The 26,702-nt window shown below is 37.7% G+C and overlaps 1 protein-coding gene and 2 pseudogenes across 1 annotated transcript in view; 1 reads left to right on the top strand and 2 right to left on the bottom strand.

The window, feature by feature from the left end:
* IPCEF1 (interaction protein for cytohesin exchange factors 1) overlaps positions 1-26,702 on the bottom strand; it is a 185,138-nt gene that overhangs the window by 102,620 nt on the left and 55,816 nt on the right. The window contains exon 3 of the mRNA XM_040448829.1: positions 22,864-22,907. The gene's annotated coding sequence lies outside the window, so the exon portion shown is untranslated. The remainder of the gene's footprint in view (positions 1-22,863; positions 22,908-26,702) is intronic.
* On the top strand, positions 13,321-14,312 carry LOC121013291 (40S ribosomal protein S6-like; annotated as a pseudogene).
* LOC121013529 (uncharacterized) lies at positions 14,980-15,078 on the bottom strand (annotated as a pseudogene).

Raw genomic sequence — 26,702 nt, 5'->3', positions numbered from 1 at the left:
CCTGAAAGGTGTGCAACCTAGTGGTGCTTGAGTCAAGAGCAGAGCAGACAGAGCCAGTGGTTTGCACCGCAAAGTCAGACAGGTCAGCTTGAGTTAAGACAATGAACAAAGAGCTTTACTGGCTTTAGAGCTGCTTGCACTATGCTTGGACAGGGAATCTAATTCATAGCCCTACTCATCACTGAACACAGCCTTCAGCCTGTCTGACAAGAAAACGTAACCAAAGCACACACGAAGCCGCACAGTATATTCCACAGCCCTACGTACAGTGGCACTTGAACCGAGAGCACAGCCCATGGCTTCCCCCATCTGCACAGCAAAATGGGTGGATTCCCCTGACTGGGGAATTCAGGACACACTCAGGCCAGGTTCAGGTCCCCAAACAACAAGCTGTACAAGCTCTGGGCCCTGGCCCACTGCCCTTTCAGGGTGGGGAAGCTCATTCATAGCTTCAGCTACTACTAAAGGCAGTACCCAGTCCCAACCATCTAGTAAGCCTGACCAAAGAATTCCCGCCACTGTGGAGCCAATCTTACAGCCTCACTTGGGTAACGAACCAAGCCAGTAGTCCCATCCAACTATTCTCAGCCAGTGGCACAGCCCCATCTCCATCATCAGAGCTCAAACAGTTGCCTCAGCCAAAAATAGACAATAGCAGGTCTCACCTGCCCAAAGACATCACCAGCAGACACACCCAGAAACCCAAACTGAGCTAACTGGTGAAAAACTGCCTCTGCCAAAGCAAACCTATAAAGTTCAGAAAAGAAGGCCCATGATTCAAATGCACTGAAACCAACAAAAGGAAAGAAGGATCATATAAAAATCAGGTAAATATGACACCACCAAAGAAACTGATAAAGCTCTAATAACTGGCCCCAAAGAAATGGGTATCACTGGACCACCTGGATGGCTCAGTCGGTTAAGCGTCCAACTTTGGCTCAGGTCATAATCTCATGGTTTGTGAGTTCGAGCCCTCTGTCAGGCTCTGTGCTGACAGCTCAGAGCTTGGAGCCTGCTTCAGATTCTGTGTTTCCCTCTCTCTTCCTCTGCCCCTCCCTCACTCTCGCTCTCTCTCAAAAGTAAATAAACATTATTTTTTTTTAATTACAAAAATGAAGGAGGGATAAAGACTTCCCTGAAAAAATAAAAGCTGAGGGAGTTCATTACAACCAACCTGCCTTGCAAGAAATGCTAAAGGGAGCTCTTTGAGTGGAAGTAGAATAATGCTAATTTAACAGCATAAAAATACAAAAAGGTAGTGTAGATTTCACTGGTAATAGTACATATATAGTCATAGTTAGATTTTGCAATATGGTAATAATGGTACATAACTCATTACTCAAGTTTAAAAGTTAAATGAATGTAGCAAAACGACCATAAATACAATAAACTGTTATTAGTTACACAATATAAAAACATGTAAATTATAACAGCAATAGCCTAAATCGGAGGGGGATAAGAGGTAAAAATGTAAAGTATGAAAATTCTATTGAAATTAATTCATTATCAAATTTAAAAAAGGGTGTTAGAAGTGTAAGATATTTTACATAAGCCTCATGGTAACCACAAGGGGAAATCTTGTAATAATTATGCAAAAGGACATGATAAAGATGTTAAAGCATAAGGGTACCAAAAGATATCAAAGCATTCGCAGGGGTGCCTGGATGGCTCAGTCAGTTAAGCATCTAACTTTGGCTCAGGTCACGATCTCATGGTCCATGAGTTCGACTCCCACGTTGGGTAAGCACGAGCCCCTTCTTCAGGTGAGCACAAGCCCTGCCCTGGGTGAACCCCACTTCCCCCCCCTCTCTTTCTCTCTCCCTCTCACTCGCTCTCTCTCTGCCCCTCCTGGGATTTTCTCCCACTCTCTCTCTGCCCCCCTGCTCACTTGCACCCTCTCTGTCTCTCCAAAAAAAAAAAAAAAACAAACAAACAGCATACACAAAGGGATAAGAAACAAGGAACAATGGATCTACAAAGCAACTGGAAAACAATTAACAAAATGACAATAGTAAGTCTTTACCTATCAATAATTATTTTAAATGCAAAAGGATTAAATTCTTCAATCAAAAGACATAATAGAGTAGCTGAATGTATAAAACAAGATCCAATAATATACTGCCTACAAGATACTCACTTTGGCCTTAAAGACACACATACACTGAGAGTAAAGGGATGGAAAAAGACCTTTCAAGTAAAAGGTAACTACAAAAAGCAAGGGTAGCTATACTTATATCAGACAAAATATACTTTAAAAATAGTTAAAAGAGACAAAGGTCATTATATAACGATTAAGGTGTCGATACATCAAGACAACATAACAATTGTAAATACTTATATACCCCACATTAGAGCACCTAAACACATAAAGCAAAAACTGACAGAGCTAAAAGAAGGAATAAACAGTAATGCAATAATAGTTGGGGACTTTAATACCCAACTCTCTACAGTATATAGGTCATCCAGACAGAGAATCAATAAGGAAACAGCAGACTGGAACAACACTATAGACCAAATGGACCTAACAGACATTCTGTTCAACAATAGCAGTACATATTCTTCTCAAGCACACATAGAACATTTTCTAGGATAGACCATATGTTAGATCACAAAACAAGTCTTAGCATACTCAAGAAGATTGAAAGGATATCAACTATCTTCTCTGACCACAATGTCATGAAACTAGAAATCAATAACAAGAGGAAAACTGGAAAATTCACAAACACACGGAAATTAAACAGAACTCTCTTGAGCCACAAATGAACCAAAGAAGAAATTAAAGGGGAAATAAAAATTTTCTTGAGACACAGGGCGCCTGGGTGACTGAGTCGGTTAAGCATCCAACTCTTGATTTTGGCTCAGGTCATGATCTCATGGTTCACGAGATGGAATCCCACACTGGGCTCTGCACTGACAGTGCACTGCCTGCTTGGGATTTTCTCTCTCTCTTCTCTCTCTCTCTCTCTCCCCCTCCCCTGCTCATACCCTGTTGCTTGCTCTCTCACAATAAATAAATAAACATTTTTAAACATTTTTTTTCTTGGGACGAACAAAAATGGAAATACAACATGCCAGAACTTACTGGGATGCAGCAAAAACAGTTCTAAGAGGAAAGTTCATAGCAATAAACACCTATGAAACAAAGCAAGAAAAATCCCAAATAAATAATCTAACTCTACACTTTAAAGAACTAGAAAAAGGACAAACTGAGCAGAAAGTTAGCATAATACAGGAAATAATAATTATAGAAGAAAAAAGTGAAATAGAGAAGAGAAAAACAATAGAAAATATTAACCAAACTTAGAGTTTGAAAAGATAAAATTGACAAACCCTGAGCTAGACTAACCAAGAAAAACAGAGAAAATACTTAAATCAACAAAATTATAAATAAAAAAGGAGACATTACAACTGATACCACAGAAATTCTAAGGATAATAAGGGGTATTATGAAGAGGCTGTAAACCAATAAACTGGACAACTTAGAAGAAATGGAAAAATTCTTAAAACATACTACTTACCAAGACTGAATCAGGAATAAGTAGAAAATCTGAAAAGAACAGTTGCCAGTAAGGATACTGGGTCAATCATAAAAAATATATATCTCAACAAAGAAAAGCCCAGGACCAGAGGGCTTCACTTTGACTTTCACCAAACACTTAAAGAATGAACACCAATCTTTCTGAAACTCTTCCAAAACAGTTAAAGAGGAGGGAAGAATCTCAAACTGCTTTCACAAGGCCAGCATCATCCTGATACCGAACCATAAAAAGGATACTACTAGTGGGGTGCCTGGGTGGTGCAGTCGGTTAAGCGTCCGGCTTCAGCCAGGTCACGGTCTCGCGGTCCGTGAGTTCGAGCCCCGCATCGGGCTCTGGGCTGATGGCTCAGAGCCTGGAGCCTGTTTCTGATTCTGTGTCTCCCTCTCTCTCTACCCCTCCCCCGTTCATGCTCTGTCTCTCTCTGTCCCAAAAAAATAAATAAACGTTAAAAAAAATTTTTTTTAAAAAGGACACTACTAGAAAAGAAAACAACAAACTAATATCCCTGATGAACTGGGATACAAAAATTCCCAATAAAGTGCTAGCAAACCAAATTCACCAGCACATGAAAAGGATTATTCACCATGATCAAGTGGAATTTATTCCTGGGATGCAGGGATAGTTTAAGTCAACAGTGTACAAATCAGAGTGATAGGTCACATTAATTAAAGAACAGGATCATTTGATCATCTCAATACACACAGAAAGAGCAAACAAAATTCAGCATCCATTCATCATAAAAACTCAACACATTATGCATAGAAGGAACATATGTCAAAATAATAAAGGCCATAAATGGCAAGCCCACAGCTAACATCATACTCAGTGATGAAAAGATGAAAGCTTTTTCTCTAAGATCAGGAATTAGACAATTGTGCCCACTCTCACCACTCCTATTCAACATACTACTGGAAGCCCTAGCTAGAGCAATCAGTTAGGAAAAAGAAATAAAAGGTATCAGAATTGGAAAAGAACAAGTAAAACTATCTGTATTTGTGGACAACATACTTTTACGTATAGAAAATCCTAAAGGCTCAACCAAAAAACTGTGGATCTAATCAATGAATCTGGTAAAGTTGCAGGATACAAAATTAGTAGTGTTTCTATAAACTGACGACAACATTTCTAGGAAAGAAATTAATCCCATTTATAATAAAATACTTAGAAATAAATTTACCTAAGGAGGTAAACTAAAAACTACACAACTTTGAAAAAAGAAATTGAAGGAGACACAAATAAATGGAAAGGTATTCTGTGCTCGTGGATTGGAAGAATTAGTATTGTTAAAATAATCAGTACTACCAAAGCCATCTATAGATTCAATTCAATCCCTATCAAAATGTTTACAGTAGAAAAAACACTCCTAAAATTTATATGGAAACTCAAAAGACTCTAACTAGCCAAAGAAATCTTGAGAAAGACCAAAACAGGAGGTATCATACTTCCTAACTTCAAGCTGTACTATAAGCTATACTCATCAAAACAGGATGGTAATGGCATAAAAAGAGACAGACCACTAGAATAGAGAGCCCAGAAATAAACCCAAGCATATATGGCCAACTAATATTTTTTAATTATTATTTCTGAGAGAGAGAGAGAAAGACAGAGAGAGAGAGAGAGAGAGAGAGAGCACAAGTGGGGGAGGGGTAGAGAGAGAGGGAGACACAAAATCTGAAGCAGACTCCAGGCTGTCAGCACAGATCTCAACGTGGGGCTCGAACCCACAAACCATCAGACCATGGCCTGAGCCAAAGTCAGATGCTTAACCAACTGAGCCACCCAGGCACCCCATGGTCAACTAATATTTGACAAAGGAGCCAAGGATACTTAGTAGAGAAAAGAAAGTCTCTTCAATAAATGTTGCTAGATAATTAGATATTCACATATAAAAGGATGAAACTGAACCCATATGTTAGAAGGTGGAGGAGGAACAGTAAGTATCTTCCAAATTAAGAAGGCACTTTGAGACCAAAAAAAAGTAAGCCACTACATACTGTTTACAGACTTTTTTCAGAGTAACTTACTGCCAGTGGGATCGGTCATCTGTGATGACCCAGGCATTATGGAGCTATTCTCCACAAAGCTCAGACCTTAATCCACAGGTTTTATAGAGGGGCATTATGATGAGGTCGAAGGGTAGTTAACTAAAGCTGTGCCATCTGTGTGCTAAAGGATCTGTACTAGCTATCTAAAGTGATGCCATCTGTGTGCTAGAGAGAAGCTCAAAACAAGCCTTCCTGCCTTCTGGGCAGGACATACATTAACCTCCACAGGGCTTGGAACACATAGCCCTGAGGGAGGTCATTGTGCAGAAAAGTACAAGATGGAGGGCCAAAGATGGAGTCAGTATTGTCAGCACTCCTACACTGTATCTTTTACCACCCACAAAAATTAATTTGAAATAGATTAAAGACCATTTTTGATTGGATTATTTGTGGTTTTTCTGCTCTTGAGTTGTGTTTTAGTAATACCGAAAACCATGAAACCCGTAGAAGAAAACGTAAGGAAAAAACCTTCTTGACATGAGTCTTAGTAATGATTTCTTGGATATGACATCTAAAACACAAACAACAAAATTAAAAATAAAATTAAAATATTAATTTTAACAAAATTAAAAAATTAAATTAAAATTAAAATTAAAATTAATTTAAAAATTAAAAATATATGTGGGGCCAAATCAAACTAAAAAAGCTTCTGCACAGCAAAAGAACCCATCAACAGGGGCACCTGGGTGACTTAGTCAGTCAAGCATCCAGCCCCTGATTTCAGTTCAGGGCATGATCTCATGGTTCATGAGATCGAGCCCTACATCAGGCTCTGCATTGACACTGTAGAGCCTGCTTGGGATTCTTTCTCTCTGCCCTTCCCCTGCTCTCTCGCTCACTTGCTCTCTCTCTCTCTCTCAAAATAAATAAATTAACTTGTAAAAAATGAACCCATCAACAAAGTCAAAAGACAAACCTACAGAATGGGAAAAAAAATACATCCAAACCATATATCTGATAAAGAGTTAACATCCAAAACATATAAAGAACTTATACAACTCAAGAGCAAAAAAACACAAATAATCCAATAAAAAATGGGCATAGTACCTGAACAGACATTTCTCTAAAGAAGATATACAAAAGGCCAATGGGTACATGAAAAGATGCTCAACATCACTGGTCACTAGGGAAATGCAAATTAAAACCCCAATGAGATATCACCTCATCCCTGTTAGAATAGCCATCTGTCAGCAAAAAGATAAGAGATGACAAAAGCTGTAAAGATGTGGAGAAAAGGGAACCGTGTGTACTGTTGGTGAGCATGTAAATTGGTGCAGCCATTGTGGAAAACAGTATGGAGGATCCTCAAAAAATAAAAAATAGAACTACCCCATGATCCAGTAATTCTACTTCTGAGTATTTATCTGAAGGAAATGAAAACAGTAACTTGAAAAGATATCTGCACCCCCATGATCATAGTATTATTAACAATAACCATGACGCAGAAACAACCTAAGTGTCTATCTCTGATGGATGGCTAAAGAAGTTTGGGTGCATATAGACAAAATAAAATATTATTCAACCAAAAAAAAAAACCCAAAAACCAAAAACAAGGAAATCCTACCATTTGGGACAACATGGATGGACCTTGAAGGAATTATACTAAGTGAAATAAGTCAAACAGAGAAAGACAAGATCTCACTTATAAGTGAATCTAAAATAAACAGGGGCGCCTGGGTGGCTCAGTCAGTTAAGCATCTGACTTTGCCTCGGGTCATGGTCTCACAGTTCATGGGTCGAGCCCCACATCAGGGTCTGTGCTGTCAACGCAGAGCCTCTGCCTCCCTCTCTCTCTGCCCCTCCCCCACTCATGTGCGTCTTCCCTCTCTCTCACAAATAAATAAACATTATTTAAAAAAAAAAAAGCAAACTCTAGAGAAAGAGATCAGACTTGTGGGTACCAGAAGCAGGGATTGGGGGAGGAGGAATTGGAAGCAAGTGGTCAAAAACACAAACTTCTGGGGTGCCTGGGTGGCTCAGTAGGTTGAGTGTCTGACTCTTGATTTCAGCTCAGTTAATGATCTAACAGTTCATGGGATGGAGCCCCATGTGAGGCTCTGCACTGGCAGTGTAGAGCCCGCTTAGGATTCTCTCTCTCCCTCTCTCTCTCTCTGCCCCTCCTCTGCTTGCATGTGTACTCACATGCTCTCTCTCTCTCTCAAAAGTAAATAAATATTCTCTTAAAGGGTACAAACTTCAGGTCGCAACACAAATAAGTACTAGAAGTGTAACAAACACGATGACTAGCTAACACCGTCGTGGGACATAAAGGAAAGTTGTTAAGAGTAAATTCTAACAAGTTCTCTTCACAAGGAGAAAATGGTTTCTTTTATTCTCGTTTTCTTTTCTTTTTACTGTATTTATATAAGAAGATAGATGTTTGCTGAACCAAAGTGGTGAATCATTTCACAAAATATATAAATCAAACCATTAGGCTGTCAGGGAACATAGTCAATAATATTGTAATAACTTTGTATGGTGACTGATGGTAACTACACATCCCACTGATCATTTCATACTGTATATGAGTTGAATTATATGTTGTACACCTGGAACTAATACAGTATTCTTCAGCCATATTTCAATAAAAAAAAGAAAACGCCACGTTGCACACCTCAAATTTATACAGTGACGTTGTCATTTATTTCTCAAAAAAAATGGAAAAAAAATTTTAAGAATACGGTGACTTCTCTAGGAGGCTCTTATAATGATATTTGCCAGAATTGGTGCTCACTGTAGCTGGCATGCCAACTCTGTAAACTAGTATTACCTATACGTTTAGAAATGAATAAACTGACATACAGAGCAGGCAGACCACCTGCTTTACACAGCTAGCAAGTTATAAATTCAGAATTTGAATTCAGGTCTTCATACTCTAAGCCCGGGGCCCTTTGGACATCAGCAGTGTCCAAATAATCTTTGCCTTTTCAACTTCTCCTTAGCAATATGCTTAATTTTTCTGCAAATAGTAAATCTCATCACATTCTTACAGGATGAAAGAGTATAATAATTCTCATAGATACTACAGTCCAGACATACTATCAGCAGGCACCTAATGAATATTTATTCACTTATATTGGCCCTGCCTTTATTTTAGGATAAGTTAGTGTGGGTAAATTATTTACCAAATTTGGACAATTCAAAGGGACCTTATGTGACTCAAAGTGATACCTTGTACACAAAGGGCTACATGTGCGCCCATGGGTAATTTTGAAGGATCTGATCAGGAAGGCATAGGGCTCCTAGAAAGAGACAGTGGAGAGCCAAACACAGCTTGTTTTGGAATTGAGTATCCTTGCCAAGGCTTCATTCAGAAATCATGTGGGGCTGGCTTCCTGCTCATAATCCCAAATGGGCAACTATTGCGCGATATCAGCCTGTCAACAACCCCAGTGCAAGTACCTGAATTCTGCAGCTACTGACAATTCTGGGTCAATGCTTCCAAAACTTCTAATGCAGGAGTGAGAGATGTAGCCAAGACACATCTCTTTATCCTGTAGGAAGAACTGTAAATTAAAGTCATTCTTAAACACTCTCAAATTAAGGCATTTGTTGGCACAATCCATGTAAACTGTTTCCTTCAAGAATAGAGTAGCTGCCTCTGGCTGGAATCATAACATGTATGCAAAGAGACACCTAGTGGACCAACATGTAAGTATACTATTTAGCTTGAGACCAAAGACCAAAACATTATTTGACTCCCCAATTTCACATTCTTTAGGTTTCAATAGAGCATTTTTTTTTCATCTGCTGGAGTTATAAACCCAGAAATTTAAGTTTTACAAAAGAAGTTTTGTGGTTATTTCTAAATGAAGTGCTTGCTCCTCTATTTGTTTTTTAAATACACTACCGTACTGCATAAAGTCCTGCGAAGTAATACAAAAATTACAGGGTAGATTGTAATTGGCCAGACACTTCAGCTCACCTTACCCCGAGCACTTGTGTGAGTATTTTTGTTTCCATCCCTTTCTAGACTTTGTGTGTGAGATTTTCCATTTGTCTTTGGGTTATTTTGTTCTTGCTTTTAAGTAAAGCCAGAGACTTTTTATTTTCCAGCCAGCCTCCTGTGGTCCGCCCAGCTTCCTGTGGCCCGCCCAACTTTGTCGCTTCACACTCTCTTTCTCGCTCACACCTCACCTACACGGTTTTGTCCCCACCTCCTCACAGTCAACTTACATGTGCACCTGCCACTCTTCCAGCACCCTAGATAACATCATCTAACCTCAAAAGTAAAAGTCTGTCATCACAAAAACCAAGGGAATCATCTATTTTTTCTTTGCCCCATAGTACTAAAATTTGGTCATGCCCAAAGTTGAGATTAGAAATTGTTTTTCAGTAAATAGGTATGTTTAATTGCAACTGCTATGACCTCAGGGACTCAGATTCATAGGATTTTAGATCTGAAAGAAATAGACTTGTCCTAGGGGGGCCAGGTGACATTTATAAAGTCCAGTTACTCTGGCCATGCTGTAAAAACCCATGTTGGTAGTCCCAGGAGGATTAAACGCTACGCGGAAAAGAAAAAAAAAACAAAGAACGCCAAGGCTCTAGATGTGTAGAGGAAAAAGTGATCTTGGAAGTGGATTCCCCTCCCAACCAGTCCAGCTAAAACCAGGCGGATCAGAGATGAACTGCCAGACCAAGTCCTTCCCAAATCCTATCATGGTCAAAACAAAGAGGTTCTTACTGCACCGTTTTCAATGAGTAAAATGGTCCTTATTTCCTCCATCACATATTTGATGGTGAAATGTAGAAAACTTTTCCTTTAACATTAGGAATAAACCAAAGATGCTCACCACCAACAACACTGTATTAGCAGGGCTCATTTAAAAATCGTAAGAATTAAGGGGCACCTGGGTGACTCAGTTGGTTAAGCATCTGACTTCAGCTCAGGTCATGATCTCAAGACTCATCAGTCCGAGCCCCATGTCAGGCTCTGTGCTGACAGCTCAGAGCCTGCAGCTTATTTCGGATTCTGTGTCTCCCTCTCTCTCTGCCCATCCCCCACTCACACTCAAAAAATAAATAAACATTAAGTAAAACATTAAATAAAACAAAAAATTGTAAGAATTATAATGATTAAAATTAAAAATTAAGGCTCAGTATTCTCAGATGGTACGATATTACATGTGGAAAAGAACCTGCACATGAATTATTAAGACTACAGGGTAGACATAGAAGGTTAATAGATATAAGGCCAATAGGTAAAGCTCAATAAAATTTTCATATGCCACTGATAAATAGCATGAAAATAAAATTTTTAAGAAGATACATATCATCAAATTTCAAATACATTAGAATGAACCTAACAAAAGTTGTGTAATACTTCTATGAAGAAATCTATAAATCTATAAAACATTATTGAAATAAATTAAAGAAGAGCTAAATAGGGGTACCTGCATGGCTCAGTCAGTTAAGCTTATGACTTAAGCTCGGGTCATGATCTCATTATTCATGAGTTCAGGCCCTGCATCGGGCTCTGTGCTGGCAGCTCGGAGCCTGGAGCCTGCTTCGGATTCTGTGTCTCCCTCTCCCTCTGTCCCTCCCGTGCTCTTCTCTCTCTCTCTCTCTCTCTCTCTCTCTCTGTCTCTCTGTCTCTCTGTCTCTCTCTCTCAAAAATAAAATAAAATAAACATTAAAAAAATTTTTTTAAAGAATAATTAAATAATTGGAAGGATGTGCTATGTTCATTAATTAGTTTACAACGTTTGAGAATGGAAAGATGACTATGGTTAGTGTTTCTTATTTGCTCTTAATTTTACTATTTTATGGTCATAAGGATATTATCCTACCTTTTATTCTAGAACTTTCTTTGTCTGCCTTTCATATTAGATATACAATCTACTTGCAATTAATTTTTGATTATATTTCAAATAAAAGTAAAGTTTCATTTTTAAAATTAATAACCAATTGGCTCATTATCACTTATTGACAATACTGTCATTCCCCATTGGCTCCAAGCATAAAGGAAAAGCTTCATAAGTGGGAACACACTGAAATTAAGAATTTCCACTCACCCAAAGACAACATTAGGGATTGTAAAAGCAAATGAATGAGAACAGAGTGCAATACGTATAACCCCTACAACCCCATACCAGCATGTGTAAAGAAGTCCTATTAATCAGTAAAAAACAAGCAAAAAAAAAAAAAAACCCAAGGAAAAAATGGGAAAGACTTAATAGCCATTTTACAAAAAAGTATATCAATCAGCCAAATACATATGAAAAGGTGTTTAACCTCATTAACAATCAGGCCAATGCAAGGTAAAACTACCAAAATAATGAAATTTTAAGACTGACGATACCATGTATCAACATAAAAACTCTCAAACCCTGCTATTGGGAGTACAAACTGGGGCAACCAACTGGAAAGCTGTTTAGCAGTATCTGCCGAAGTTGATCACATGCACGGTCTTTGATCCATAAATTTTACTGTGAGGGGCACACGTGCCAGATGTGCAAGCAGAGGTACGCTAAACACGGATAACGATGCTTCTAGAGGGATTAAAATAGCCAAAATGCTGAAAATGATCCACATGTCCATCCACAGGAAAGTGGATAAATTGTGTTATAATCATACAATGGAACACTCCTTAGCAATAAAAAGAAGAGAAAAGAAAAAACTACTTCTACACTCAGTCACATAATACTGAGGGAAAGAAGACAGACACAAAATAATATAATCAGGCAAAACTAGGCCATAGTGTTTAGCAAAGGCCATAGTGTTTACATAGTGTTTAGTGGGCCATAAAATTGTAAGGGAATGTAAGGAAGTAATGAGTGACCACAAATGGCAGGAGAGTGGTTACCTTTGGGGGGATGGCAGAGATTTATTGGAAGGGGCACAAGAGAGCATTCTAAGCTTCTGACAGTAATTCTATTTCTTGACTCGAGTAGTCTAGAATTTATGCTTTGGGACAAATTACCGAAATATTAAAATTTGTTTGTACACTCCTCTGTATGTATATTTTATTTAACATAATGTATTTTATATCACAAAATAAAAGTCATTTTAAAAACCAAGATCTAACAATATGCATCTAAAAGAAGAAAAACAGAAAACAAAAGGATAGGGAAAGTTAAAAATAAAAATATGGAGACATTGGAGATATCCTGCCTGATATCCAGGCAAACATACACCCAAAGCAAGCTGTGGTAAAGATTTTAATATCTGAAAATAAACAATTCATGTATATATATATACACACACACATATATAATATATTTACCAGGCATTATTAAACATATATACATATGTTTAATAGAGAAAGATGTTACAGACTAATAAAAAAACCAAAAATGGAATATATAACCTTCATAAACATATATTGCCTCAAAATACATCGAGCAACCACAACTCATAGAACTGGAAAAAAGAAGCAAATAATTTGGCAATTATGGAGTTGAAGATTATAGCACAATCTCTCAGCAATCAGTGGCTTATACAGACAATAGGTAAACAGAAAAGCAGATGTAAATTTCAAATTAGTAAATTTGTAAATTAGCAAATTTCAGATACACAGAACTCTGTACTTGAGGAACAGAATACACACACTCATTTCCCTCATACGTGGTATATTATCAAAAACTGACAAAGTGATGTATTATAACAGAGGTCTTTATAAATTTCATAGAATCGATTTAACACAGATTATGTTCTCTGACTATAACGCATTAATTGTAGAAATTAATAGTGAAAACGTAGCTTTAAGATCTCTATATGTCTGCTTTTTTTCGTGGTGCTTTGGAGGTGGTAAGCTGCTTCAGGATGAAGTTGAACATCTCTTTCCCAGCTACTGACTGCCAGAAACTCATTGAAGTTTGCAATGAATGCAAACTTTGTACCTTTTATGAGAAGCGTATGGCCAAAGAACTTGCTGCTGATGCTCTGGGTGAAGAATGGAAGGATTATGTGGCCTGAATCAGTGGTGACAATGACAAACAAGGCTTCCCCAAGAAGCGGGGTATCTTGATCCATGGCTCTGACCTCCTACTGCTGAGTAAGGGGCATTCCTGCTCCAGACCAAGGAAGACTGGAGAAAGAGAAGTGCAAATCTGTCTGGGTTGCATTGTGGATGCCAAGCTCACTGTTCTCAACTTGGTCATTGTATAAAAAGGGAAGGACGATATTCCCAGACTCACTGACACTACTGTGCCTTGTCACCTGGGACCCAAAAGAGCAAGCAGTATCCACAACCTTTTCAATCTCTGTAAAGAACATGAAGTGGGAGTGGTAGGGTGGCTCAGTCAGTTAAGCGTCCGACTTCGGCTCAGGTCATGATCTCACGGTTCGTGAGTTTGAGCCCCACATCGGCTCACTGCTCTTCTCACAGAGCCCACTTCAGATCCACTGCCCCTCTCTCTGTTTTCACCCCCATCCCCCGCTCACACTCTTTTTTTCTCAAAAAATAAATAAACATTAAAAAAAAGACAATGTCTGCAACTATGTTATGAGAAAGCCCCTAAACAAGGAAAGTAAGAAACCTGGAACCAAAGCACTCGAGATTCAGGGTCTTGTTATTCCACGTGTCCTACAACACAAATGTGGGTGTATTGCTTTTAAGAAATAGCGTACTGAGAAAAAATAAAGAAGAGGCTGCAGAATATGCTAAATTTTTGGCCAAGAGAATGAAGGAGGCCAAACAAAAATGCCAGGAACAGATTGCCAGGGAACAGACTGCTGTCCTCTCTGACAGCTTCTACATAAGTCTGACTCTAGTCAAAAATGAGATTTTCTAAGAGCAACAAATAAATAAGATGAGACATCAAATCTCTAAATAGATAGATAGATAAATAAAATGTCTATGTGTCTGAAAACAAAATCTCACACCACTTCTAAAAACAATTTGAATCAAGAAGGAAATCAAATGGGAAATACTTAGAATTTATCACCACTGAAAACACTACACATCAAAATCTTTAGGAGACACAACTGAAGCCTTTTTAGAGGAAAACTGACACTTTAAATGCATTTATCAGAACACAAGAAGGAATGAAAACAAATGAGCTAAGGGCTCAACACATGAAACTAGAAAAAGAGCAAAATAGCAAACCAAGGAAGAAATAGCAAAAATAAAGGCAGAACTCAATGAAATAGAAAAACATGGAGAAGATCAGTAAAACACAAAGCTAGTTCTTTGGACAAAAAGTAATAGAACTCCAGTGAGACGGATTAAAGGGGTAGAGGGTATTAGATACAAATAAAAACTTTTGAGTGACAGCTATCAACCTGTTAATTATTCAGCCTGAAATTAACTTCAAAAATTTCATTTGGATACAGGCAAACAGTTAAGAAGAAATCTAATATAGAGAGATTGCCTGACAACCCGTCTTGCAACCTGCTCTCTTGAAAACAATAAAATATTTCTTTGCCCAAACCTAGCTTATTCGTTCATTCATTGGTCAGCAGGAGTAAAAATCTAATTAAAATTGGAAACAAATTATACAGAAAATCAGATACTACACTTGATCTTAGCCAAAAGGCCTAGAAGCGATATACAGAAAATCAGAAAAAAACTATTTTCCCCATACTTTTTTTCCGGGCAAAATTACCTAACATTTAAAACTTACTATAACATATAAGGACAATTATATACACTCAAAATTCAAAATCAAACAAATTAGAAAACCACTGTAGTGTTTCATAGTCTGTGGCTTTCTTCCACCTACTCATCTTATCCCCTTTCAACACGGACCCCATTTCTCAAAGTTCACCAGACGGATCTTTTGTTTGTTTGTTTTTGACACTTATTAACGCTTGCCTGACCACTGGAACCGCCTCTTCCCCTCCCTACGGCCCCACATCCCCCAAACAGGAGCAAGCATATGGCGTAGGTTTGCCACTCATTCACTCATTTATCGAATACTTCGTGGCTAACTATGTAGCACATGCAGTTTTAGAGCCCAAAGATACAGCACAGAGTAGATAAAAGCCCCTTGCCTTCACGGGGTTTACATTTCGTGGGGTTAGACAATTAACAGGATAAATAAGTAAAATAAATAGTATAATCGATGGAAATAAATGAAGAAAAATAAAATAGACACGAGTATTATAGAGAGATGTAATTTTAAATGCATGGATGGGAACAGTCTCCCTAAATAGGTGACATTTGAGTGAAGACCAGAATGAGATAAGGAAACAACCTGTGGGAATCCAAGAGCAAAGCAACCAGAGCACTGAATTGGGATTGAAAGGGCGTCTGGCTTGTGTAAGGCCAGACACAAGGAGGCCAGCGTGGCAGAGGCATAGCGTAAGATGGGGGGAGGGTGGTAGGAGATAGGGGTGTAGGGATTATGGGAGGCCAGTTCCTGTGGATCGTGGGTGGTATTTCAAGCTACCATTGAAGACTTTGGCTTCTCTTGAAGTGAAACAGGCAAGCTTTACAAAGTTTGATCCGACACACATGTGAACAGCTCTGACTCCAGCACTGAGAAGAGACTGAAAGAAGCAAAGACATAAACCGAGAGGTCAATTAAGAGGCTACTGCGGTAATCCAGGGAAGATAGGAGAATGCCTTGGACCTCGGTGAAGGGAGTAGAGGTGGTAAGAAATAAACGCGCCAAAGTATTTAACACCTTTGCCGCAAGGGCCAATTCAGAAAAGAGTAAATGAACTAAGGTTAGCCAGGAAATCCTGCCTGCAGCGTTGGGAAAGTCGCTTGTCATTTTTTCTGGGGTTTGAGCCATGAGGACCGTGCAAGCCTGGAGTTAGCAGTGGCCATCTTGGTGACCTGGAGGGAAGAATAAAGAATGGAAAGAGAGCTTCCAGAGACGGGGAAAAAAGAAATCTTCCTGGGGTGCCTGGGTGGCGCAGTCGGTTAAGCGTCCGACTTCAGCCAGGTCACGATCTCGCGGTCCGCGAGTTCGAGCCCCGCGTCAGGCTCTGGGCTGATGGCTCGGAGCCTGGAGCCTGTTTCCGATTCTGTGTCTCCCTCTCTCTCTGCCCCTCCCCCGTTCATGCTCTGTCTCTCTCTGTCCCAAAAATAAATAAACGTTGAAAAAAAAATTTTTTTTAAAAGAAAAAAAGAAATCTTCCTGCCCCACAAAATGCTGAACCAGACATTTTTAAGAAGATGTACAGCTGAATATGATGAATATGACTTGTGGAATTTCAGAGCTGCAAAGGCACAAAGAATTCTAAAAGTTTACAGACAGGATAAAATGGTATTATCTACAAAGAAGCAAGAATAAGAATAACATCAGATTTCCAACAGGCAGCATGGAATGTTAAAGGGTATTGGAGCAATGCCTTCTAACTTCCCAACCAAAATAAATGTTTACATAAAATTCTATAATTCAGACACACAATCAGTCATGAGGGTAAAATAAAGACATTTGCAGACATGTTTATTCCCCGTGTACCCAATATGAAAATATTGCTTGATAAAATACTTTGATAAATGGAAAAAGAAACTTAAGGAGAAAAATGAGATATAAGAAAGGGAAAAAAAAACCATGAGATTAAGATTCAGGAAAAGATGAGCATATAATGGAGGGAAAAAGTATAAAATAAATTAAGGACAATCTATTAAAACTGATCTAAAGTATAGTTCCTTATTTCCATACAATATCCCTTGCGCTGATTTTGCAATCAATCCTTACTGCATTTGGAGTCTCATTTAAGTTCTAGTTATGGTTTTATAGAAAAGAAAAAGAAATAATGAAGTATGATTGATAATACAAATGAAGCCTATAGATACATTGACATATGATGGCCATTTTTTCCATAGACATTTTTTTCATGGTTGATTACATCTATACCTTTACTAATTCCTTCTCAATAATCCTTATTTTATTTATTCTTGCCTAAAATTACCACATTAAAAATGTGAAATTAATTACTAAATTAATAAAAAGATGAAAATTACTTGCCTACATAGAAAAACATAAAGAATTATGAATGTGACTGATTTCAAAAGGAAAATTGTTTTATAGAGATGCCTAATCCAAAACTCCAGCAGAATTCATCAAAGAGAAAGTTATTGGTGCTTATTAAACCTAGGTTCTCTCTCCTCCCTCAGACCCCAGGAAGACCACCAGCCCCAGGTTGTTGGGAAAGGCGGTGCGACTACCTCTGGCCCACAGGCTCTGAGTGGAGGTGATGGGCATCACTTCCAGTTTGGAGAAGAGTATGAGTGCTCCACATTCCTTTTCCCTGTCGTGGCAAACCCTGAAGCCATCTGCTGCCATGGTGGTGCCACAAGGAGATCGGACTTCCATCAGCTCGCCCCTCTAAGAGACCATGCGGAGAAGAAGGGCCTTCCCCTTCTCATGGGACTGGCATTGAACATATAGCGTGAATAAGAAATAGAAATTCCTGGGGCGCCTGGGTGGCGCAGTCGGTTAAGCGTCCGACTTCAGCCAGGTCACGATCTCGCGGTCCGTGAGTTCGAGCCCCGCGTCGGGCTCTGGGCTGATGGCTCGGAGCCTGGAGCCTGTTTCCGATTCTGTGTCTCCCTCTCTCTCTGCCCCTCCCCCATTCATGCTCTGTCTCTCTCTGTCCCAAAAATAAATAAAAACGTTGGGAAAAAAAAAATTAAAAAAAAAAAAAAAGAAAGAAAAATTCCTTGTGGTAAGCCACTGAGGCTTCAAGGTTAATTTGCTACCACAGCATAGCCTAGGGCGCTTGCTACATTTTTTAAGTTCTATTTAAATTCCTGTGTAAAGTAAACTGACATATACCCAAGGCTGTCAGTCCCTTTTATGAACACTTCAGTTGGAAAGTGGTTTTCTTAGGGAAGACATTGATATTTCAATGGAGCATACTGAACAAATGAACTAATAAACAAATGAAATCTCTGGCAACCAGAATGCTTTTGTTCCGTAAGTAAGCTTATTCCTCCTCCTTTCTACGCTCACTGTCCATAAACAATAAATGCAGAAGATTTTCTGAGAAGGTGACCCACTAATTTGTGGAAATAACCTCAAAAGACTGTGAGATTTTCAGCTAATAACTGCTCAGTTTGGGAATTGGGTTCTGTCCCTTAGAAAGCTGTATCTGTATTTTTGAACCAAAATATTAAAAAAGCACAAATATTATTTAACCAGAAAAAATAATACCACACATGTTAACCTGTTCTCTTGATAATTTGAAAAGCTTGTAGATTCTGTTTCAATCCTCTATATAAATATTTTTTCAGCTAGCCAATTCTTTCTTTGTAATCCAGTGTCCCCATTCCTGGTCACATTGGTGTATTTTGTGCAAAAAAAAAAAAAAAATTACAAGCCTTCAGAAGAAAACATATGTGGTCATCTATTCCTTAACTGCCAGCGCATAGGAATTTAATATAGAGTTTATTTTAAACTAAGCCAATAAATCCTTGGAGTCCAAGTTGTTTTTCCATTAGAGGTATGAAACTTGGCCCCACATGTTTCTGTTCTGGAAAAAGTCCACTGACGCTCTGAATCACCTGGTAACATAAATTAACATTAAGTAGGTCTTAGAACATAGCCTTCATAGGCACAGCAGGAAAAAAATGAATTGGAAAAATATAACCTTACATTCAAAATGTATTCACTTCAAACTGCACAATATCCGCTGCCCAGTAGGAATATGTCAAAATAATTAGACAAGCATTCTGTACTTAACGATTCCATGAAAAGTGTTGGTTGGAATGTAAAATGGTACAGCTGTTGTGAAAAACAATTTAAAATTTAAAGTAGAATTAACATATGATCCACCAATTCCACTTCTGGGTATTTACCCATAAGTATTTTAAAAGCAGGGTCGCAATGAGATATTTATACATCTATGCTCACAGCAACATTATTCACAATAGCTAAAATGTGGAAGCAACCCAAGTGTCTATCAATAGATAAATGGATAAGCAAAATGTGGTATATACACACAATGGAATATTATTTAGCCTTTTAAAGGAAGGAAATGTTGACATGTGCCAAAGCATGGATGAGCCCTGAGGGCATTAGGCTAAGTGAAATGAGCCAATCACAAAAAGAAAAACACTGTACAATTCCACTTACAGGAAGGACTTCCTAGCACGTCAAAATCTAACGACAAAAAAATATAATGATGGTTGCCAGGGGCTGAGGGGAAGGGAAAAGAGGGGAAGAGAGTTATTGTTTAACGGGTGTAAAGTTTTAGTTCTACAAGATGAAAAGAGTTGCAGGGATGGATGGTGGTGATGGTTGCATGGTAACGTGAATGTGTTTAATACCACTGAATTTTATACTTAACAATGGCTCACACGGGGGGGTGCCTGGGTGGCTCAGTCAGTTAAGCATCCAACTCTTGGTTTTGGCTCAGGTCATAATCTCCATCCAGCACAGAGGCTACTTGGGATTCTCTCTCCCCCCCACCTCAGCCCCTCCCCTGCTCTCTCTCTCTCTCTCTCTCTCTCTCTCTTTTTCTCTCTCTCTCAAAATAAATAAATAAACTTTAAAAATGGCTCACACAGTAAATTTTATGGCTCACACAGTAAATTTTATGGTATGGGTATTTTACCACAATTTTAAAAAGTGAAGAAAAATTCTATGAAGAACTAAAAATAATCACGGAACCAGAAATGTAGGCATGTGAAAATGAGAATTAAATGTGAACTGCCTACTCTCATTACACACTTGGACTGAGAATTATGCCTTTAATATATCTGAGTGACTATAAAATCGCTTAATGACGATAGTAAAGATGAAAATTATTACTATGCTTTTGCATCAAGTTGGAAGACATTGTATTACCCTAGGAGCTGTTCAAGACTTTCTCTTAGGTAAACATCTAGCTTTGCTAGAGAAATAATAATTTTTCTATTATTAATAAGCCCCTTTGTTGTAAAATCTTACGTCCAGAAGTGTTTAAATGCATGCAGAAAGGCCTATGTAAGGCAATGAGAGGAAGATGGAAAATTGGGCCCAGAAAATGAGGAAAAATGGTGTGACGGAAGTGACATCCACAATGTTGGGGTAAGTAGAAATTAATCAACAGTCTGAGCTTTGTCTTCATGTTGGCTTCAGGTAGAACCAAGACAGCATCAAGAAACTTGAAGAGGTTGGTTGCTAGAAACTCATAGAAATCATTGTCAGATGTATTGTACTCTTATGCATCATAAATCTGGGGGATTAGTGACAACTGTGTAAGTATCTCAAGAGGCACAGATGCCCCAGCTGATGACAGTATCATTCATTCATTACTATCAACTAACATTTGTTGAATGTCTATATACTATCTGTTGTTCCAAGAGCTATAGTCATATTAATTCATTAAATCCTTGCATCAGCTTTATGAGGTACTATTACTGTCTCCGTTCAACATGTGAGGAAAGTGAGGCACATAAATGTTAAGTAAAATGACCAAGGTCACATAGGTCGTGTCAGAGACGAGATCAAACCCAGGCCGTCTGAGTTCAGAGACTATCATTTTCACCACTATACTCTGTCTCTGATTTTGTTCAGAGCAAGAATTTCTATAATCCTTAGCAAAACTGAGATTACCTAATGTGGTCATTGGCTAAGTATCATCATCCATAAGAATTATCAAATTTTACATTACAAGAGACCAGAGAGTTCATCTAACCTGGTCTTTCTACCAACACAGGGTTCCCTCATAACATACCTTTTTCTGATAACAAGCTGGGCTCTTTCCGATTACCTTTCATAATGAGGAGGCCCCTGATCTAAGGATCAGAAATGTTTTGCTAGAAAAAGTACTTGGTAATTGACAACTTCTAGAGATGGTAAAATCTACCATTTTTTTCAATACCTTCTGGTAACTAGTTTGTAAATCATCAATGAAAAATGTATGCATAAAAAGTATCCCTTAAAATTCCTCAACAAAATATTGAATGATGGCCAATAAAGCATTCTTTACCATAGAAGGCAACGTGGGAGTTTTCTTGACCTGAATCACATAATGTGTCTCATGAATAAATATATATCTTAAGTACACACAAGTTGAAACAATAAGACTTTAGGTGTTTGAAGACATCTAAACAGTAAACATATGCACCAAAACTAATTTTTTGTCAGTGACTTGAACAACAAGAACAATGGGTTTTAACAATTATAGAAGGAAAAGAGAGGGAGATTGTCACCAAAATGAATGATGGTGACTAATGGGTCATGGGTAGCAATGTTTCAAAGACAGTTGCAATATAATTGGGAGTGGCAGAAAATACGTACCAGGGGCAATAGTGATCATTCTTATTATGGTTTGGCTAATAGAACAATAATAGTTAAATTCATATATTAATATTTTCTGAAAAATTACCAGACTTTCAGTTATATCCATAGAGTCACACACCAAAACAATGTGTCCTTGATAGATAGCTCTGAAAAGAATGCTTCCCATGCATTCCCCAGCAAGTTTAGAATTGTATTTCATCTTTAAAAAGGAATTAAACCAAACAAGAGATGGATGTCTTAGGAGCAAAGAAATACAATAATTCTTTTAAAATTATTTTATAAATATAAAATCAAAGGAAAAATGAGAACTACACACATATTCAAAGAACTAGATCCATTAGTGCCTAGATCCATTAGTGATGAACTTTAAAGGCAAGAACATCTTAAGATTATCTTACTTTTATGATTATTAAATATAAATATTTTATTTGAATCAGTAGTAAATTTAGACCGGTAAATGCCTCATTTTCTAGATCATTCAACTTGCACTTGAGCATCTAAACACATACTTGCTTATAAAGTAGGTTCTTCACACAATTATACATCTATGGTACTTTGGTAGTTATGGTATGTTCCTGACCACCAAGGAGATCAAAAAAGATCATTCCATATATAAATTGCTTTACTAAAAAATCCTCCCACTGAGGGGCGCCTGGGTGGCTCAGTTGGTTAAGCGTCCAACTTTAGCTCAGGTCATGATCTCACACTCTGTGAGTTCAAGGCCCGTGTCGGGCTCTGTGCTGACCGCTCAGAGCCTGGAGCCTGCTTCAGATTCTGTGTCTCCCTCTCTCTCTGCCCCTCCCCTGCTCATGCTCTGTCTCTCTCTGCCTCAAAAATAAATAAAAACATTAAAAAAAAAATTTTTTAATAAAAAAAAAAACACCCTCCCACCGAAAAGCAATTACCACCATGAATCCATTTTCAAGGGAAATCCAGAGGACCAAAGATGAGTGGTTATTCACTAATACTATTAGCTTCCCTCTGCATTAATATTAGGCAAAGCATAAATATTGGCTGTTACAGGAAAATAAACACAGACTATTACAGTTTGGTTCACAAATTAGAATAACAAAGTAGAGTACAGGCCCTTCAGTTCATAAGTCACTAAAAGAAAGAATTCGTTTTGAGGAATTTTCAATTACATACCAAAAAGCTGTGAGTGTCCTCGTTCCAGCTCTCTTGCCTCTGATCTGTACAAGAAAAAGACAAGAAAGGGGTCATAATATTTCTGCCTGGACCCAACTGCCTAGGAGGAAGTCAGAATCCTATTACATCCAAGAAGAGGTAACAAAGTAATAACTCACCCATCATAATAACTATCCAAATAAAAAATGAGACAAAAAGTTCCATCTCCCCCAAAAAGAACAAGACCTAGGTAGTAAACTAGCAGGAAAATCATTAAACTGAGATCCCCTGGAACTGAATGTTTTCTAAAAGATAAAGTGAAAATAATGTTCAAATCCCTTTGAACACTCCTCAAGATATATTTTTACTTCGCTTTTAAGTATCTTGAAAGATGTGCACATGGATTTAGAACTTCCATCTGTTTTCCTGGAATTCTGTCAGTGGGAAAATGTTTCGTATTAGTAATAATCATCCCACTCATTGCCTAAATCATAAGTTTTTAAAAGTACAGGTTTTTGTAAGACTTCATTTTTTAGAGCAGTTTTAGGTTTACAGTAAAACTGAGAGGAGGGCACAGAGATGTCGCCTATGTCCCCTGCCCGACCATGTGCATAGTCTCCCCCATTATTAACATCATTCACCAGAACAGTATATATATTTTTTTACCAAGGATCAACCTACACTGACACATCATAATTAGCTAAAGTCCATAGTTTACTTTACAGTTCACTATTTGTGTTGTACACTCTATGTTTATAGAAAAATGTACAATGACCTGTATCTATCATTATATCATATGTTATAATATCATATGATGTAATATTATAGCATTTTCATCACCCTCAAAGTCCTCAGTGCTCTGTGTATTCATTCATTTCTCCCACCCCTACAACCACTGAACTTTTATTGTCTCCATAGTTTTGCCTTTTCCAGAACGTCACATAGCTGTAATCATATAGTATGTAGCCTTCTCATACGGGCTCCTTTCACCTAGTAATACGCATTAAAGTTTCCTCCGCGTCTTTTCATGGCTCAATAACATATTTCTTTTGAGCACTTACTAATGTTCCATTTGCCAAATGTATCAGTTTCTTTATCCCTTCACCTACTGAAGGGCATCTTGGTTGCTTCCAAGTTTTAGCAGTTGTGAATAAGCTGCTGTAAACATCCATGTGCAGATTTTTGTGTGGACATAAGTTTTCAATAGGGAAAATCAATGAAACCAAAGCTGGTTCTTTGAAAAGATCAATAAAATCAATTAACCTCAAGCCAGGCTAACTGAGAAAAAAAAAAAAACGAGAGAAGACACAAGTTACTAATATCAGAAATGAAAGAGGTGATTTGACTACAGCTTCCATGGAAGCTGATTAATTGCCTGTTTTCCATTTCATTGACTTTTGCTAATATTATTCTTTCTTTTCTTCTTACTTTGGATTTAATTTGTTCTTCTAAGTTCCCAAAATGGAAACTTAGGTTATTGATTTTAGATCTTTCTTCTTTTCTAATATATGCATTCCATTCTATAAATTTCCTTCAAGCACCACTTTTGCTGCAAGATTCTTCTTTTTTAAGCCTCTATATTTATATCTCACAGTACAATGAGATGGTAGAAAAACATGATCTGTGAAGGACAGATATATTTTGGGATGATCTGTTTTTTAATGACTCAAGTGTTTTGAGGATTTAGGTTTTTTAACTTTATAAATTTTCCTCCAAGTTTTCATTTTGAAAAAAATTTTAAACTACAGAAAAGCTGTGGGAATATTTAACAATGAACACCTGGAAAGCCTTCACTAGATTCCAGAGTTGTTACCATTTTGCCACATTGGCTTTATTTCTCTGTCTATATATGTAAATATTTTACCAAACCATTTGAGAATTACTTACAAAGATGGTTCATCCCTAAGAACTCTAGCATGGCTATCACCCCAAACCTGTCAGAATGGCTAAAATCAACAACACAAGAAACAATAGGTGTTGTCAAGGATGTGGAGAAAAGGGAACTCTTTTGCACTGTTGATGGGAATGCAAACTGGTGCAGCCACTCTGGAAAACAGTATGAAAGTTCCTCAAAAAGTTAGAAATATAACTACCCTATGAATCAGCAATTGCACTACTGGGTGTTTATCCAAAGAATACTAAATTACTAACCCAAAGGGATACATATACCCCAATGTTTTATAGCAGCTTTATCTACAATAGCCAAATTATGGTAACAACCCAAGCGGAAGAGGTGATGTGTGTGTGTGTGTATGTGTGTGTGTGTGTGTGATGAAACAACTCAAGCGGAAGAGGTGGTGTGTGTGTGTGTGTGTGTGTGTGTGTGAGTGATGGAATGTTACTCAGCCATAAAAAAGAATGAAGTCTTGCCATTTGGAATGACATGGATGGAGCTAGAGAGTATTAACTAAGCGAAGTCAGTCAGAGAAAAACAAATACCATATGTTTTCACTCATATGTGGAATTTAAGAAACAAAGCAAACAAACAAAGAAGGGGGGGGAAAGGGGGGGGGGAGGCAAACCAAGAAACAAATCTTAACTCTAGAGAACAAAATGATAGTTACCAAAGGGAGATGGTTGGGGGGATGGGTTAAATAAGTGATGGATATTAAGGAGTGCACTTGTGATGAGATGAGCACCGGGTGATGTAAAGGAAGTGTTGAATCACTATATTGTATACCTGAAACTAACATCACAGTGTATGCTAACGAACTGGAATTTAAATAAAAACTAAAAAGCACAACTTTAGTATGTACCTCCTAAGAACAAATATCCTACCATAACTACAAAATAATAAACACACTTAGGAAGTTTGATGTGATATTATTATCTAATATGCAGTTCATATTTTCCCAATTGTCTCAGTCTGGGTATTTATTATATTTTATTTTAAATCCAGGATTCAATCAAGGATCACTATTGTATATATTGTCATATGTATATATTTCCTTTGTCTTTGACAATTGACATTATTGTAGAGTCCACACCAGTTGTTTTTTGTGTAATGTCCCTCAAATTAAGTTTATCTAATTGTCTCCTCACAATTACACTCAGGTGACAATTTTAGCAGAGGCACACATATGAAGTTGGAATGCTTTTCTTCTTTATATACATTAGAAAAAGTACAAAATAGGTTGGATAAATATTTTCTTTCAATCACTTAATAACACTTCATGATTGCCTCCTGCAAAGTAAATTAGTGCCACAGTTTGCAATTTACAAAATGCTTTGACATGGATTCATTTACTCAATTTGCACAACTCCACTAGGTAGGTATTTTTAATCACCTTTTCTGTTTGAATGAAAATGTATCCAAGTTTATAGAACTATGAAGACTATATCTGTGGCCAAAATTTAAGCATAGTCATACTGTAAATCTCATCCTGAGTAAGAAGCCCTGTGTTTTCATATCAAATAAATCTAGACAATTTTTCTCTTTTACAACCTGCACTCGCCATTGTCCTAGCTTTGTACCTTACAGTTCTAGTATGTTAAATTACAAGGCAATGTAATATTATGCCTTATCAAAACATTTTCTAACTATTGTGATTTGAAATTACAATAATCAAGTCAGAAACAATATAAAAGGAGATGAATGTTAGCCGTATTGAATGCCAAGTAATTGGCTTTTGTTCACTTTTATGTCTTTGCATTTGGTGCAACTGGTAATTCACCAGCTCTTCTTTTCTCCCCAGAGCAAGACTTTCTTTCTTTCTTTCTTTCTTTCTTTCTTTCTTTCTTTCTTTCTTGCTTTCTTCCTTCCTTCCTTCCTCCCTCCCTCCCTCCCTCCCTCCCTCTCTCCCTTCTTTCTTTCTTTCTTTCTTTCTTTCTTTCTTTCTTTCTTTCTTTCTTTCTTTCTT

Source organism: Herpailurus yagouaroundi, unplaced genomic scaffold (assembly GCF_014898765.1).
Source record: "Herpailurus yagouaroundi ecotype Mexico unplaced genomic scaffold, PumYag 198, whole genome shotgun sequence".
In the NCBI taxonomy this organism is placed as follows: Eukaryota; Metazoa; Chordata; class Mammalia; order Carnivora; family Felidae; genus Herpailurus; species Herpailurus yagouaroundi.
The sequence above is the reverse complement of the archived record's forward strand: the minus strand, read 5'-3'. Positions and strand labels throughout refer to the sequence as shown.